Source organism: Rhinopithecus bieti, unplaced genomic scaffold (assembly GCF_001698545.2).
Source record: "Rhinopithecus bieti isolate Rb0 unplaced genomic scaffold, ASM169854v2 scaffold_13317, whole genome shotgun sequence".
In the NCBI taxonomy this organism is placed as follows: domain Eukaryota; kingdom Metazoa; phylum Chordata; class Mammalia; order Primates; family Cercopithecidae; genus Rhinopithecus; species Rhinopithecus bieti.
The window spans coordinates 917,913-919,850 of NW_016807516.1; positions in this window are offsets into that span (position 1 = coordinate 917,913).

A 1,938-nucleotide genomic window follows, 5' to 3' on the forward strand; every position below is an offset into this window, starting at 1 on the left:
GGGTTTATGCCATTCTCCTGCCTCAGCCTCCCGAGTAGCTGGGACTACAGGCGCCCGCCACCTCGCCCGGCTAGTTTTTTTGTATTTTTTAGTAGAGACGGGGTTTCACTGTGTTAGCCAGGATGGGCTTGATCTCCTGACCTCGTGATCCGCCTGTCTCGGCCTCCCAAAGTGCTAGGATTACAGGCTTGAGCCCCCGCGCCCGGCGGTCCTCATCATTTTGTCAGTCCTCATTGTACAAGTGGCTCAGAGAAGTTAAAGAGTCATACGTCTAGAGAGTGGGTGGAGGAGCTCCAGGTGAAGTGTGTGAAAGCCTTGGACACATTTGTGAGTGAGGACTCCTTACTGTGTGCAGTGCTTGGGCTGGAGGGCAGCTGAGATTTTCATTTTGAGTGGGGTAGTGGGATGGCTGCTCTGGACAAAGCCAGGGAGTCTGGCTCCCAGAGTGGGAAGGTGGTCCCCTGCAGGTCCCCTGCTCCTCCCCAAGGACCAGGGGCCAGAGAGCATTCTCTGGGTCGTCCTCATCCTTCCAGTCACACGCAGCTCCTTACTGTCAGGTATGTGGGAATCTTCTGCCCCACGGCATCCTGCGCCCTTGCCGAACACCTCCAGGAGAGCCATGTGGGGGATGGTCTGGACGTTGCAGGGACCAGAGCTGAGCTCTTGAGATTCTTTGTGGACAAACGAGGTGCCCTTGGTGGTGTGGGGACGCAGGCAGGGTAGCTCCTCTGGGTGACTCTTGGTAGGTTGTCTTCTGGTAGATGGACTGGGGGTACGGGTTCTGGTGCTTCAGGGTGGTTGTCCTCTGTGAACCAGATCCCAGGGACCAGGCGTCAGCCCCGTGCTGGCCGAAGGGAGAGGGTTGTTGCCAAAGTCTCACATTCCAGGCATGTGTTGATGCTGATAAGGCAGCAGGGCTGGCTTAGCTGCTTTGGGCAGGAGGGGACTTTGACTTCATGCCCCCAGCAGGCAGCATGCACATCTTGCTTCCTGGTAGCACCCCTCCCCCACCGACCCCCTCTGCTTCCAGGTGCAGGGCCTCAGCAGGGTCCTGGTCACACACCCTGCAGGGGCAGTGCCGCTCTCAGCAGCGTTGCTGGCTTAGAGGCAGGCCTCTGGAGGCCTATTGATGGATTCTGCCAGCGCACTGCCTCTTAGAGTATTCGAGGATGCCATTGGAAATGTCACTTCCTTTTATTTGCTGAAATTTGTTACTCTCAGGTTTGGCAGTGGGCCCCTTGTCCAAGATTGCAGCTTTTGGGGAACTTCAGTTTTGTGGAAAGATGACTCCTGCTTCCTCTGTGGGCCAGTCTCTTAATCTCTCCAGGCCTCATTCTCCTTGCCTATAAATGAGTTGTTAGACTCAAAGTTGTTTGCAGACCCCGGGGATCCCCAATGCCTTTTTCAGTATATTTAAAAGTTACGAGGTCGGACAGGGTGGCTCACGCCTGTAGTCCCAGCACTTTGGAAGGCCAAGGCGGGTGGATCATCTGAGGTCGGGAGTTCCAGACCAGCCTGGCCAATATGGTGAAACCCTTCCTCCCCTAAAAACAAAAATTAGCCACGTGTGGTGGCACATGCCTGTAGTCCTAGCTACTCAGGAGGCTGAGGCAGGAGAATGACTTGAACCTGGGAGGCGGAGATTGCAGTGAGCCAAGATTTTGCCACTGCACTCCAGCCTGGGTGACAGAGTGAGACTCCCATCTCAAAAAAAAAAAAAAATTGCTGGCCCCTGCCCTGGGTGGACACTTGCACTGCCAGAGTTGTGTTCCCCACTGTGAGCCAGCCCTGGGAGCTGAGACCCACCAGTTCTACACATGTCCAGGGGAGGCAGTACAGATGACTGAATATTAAATCTAGACCTTTAATTACACATCTTTTTACTTTTCTGTGTGATGAAATAGGAAGGATACATGAGGCTTTTTTTTTTTTTTTTTT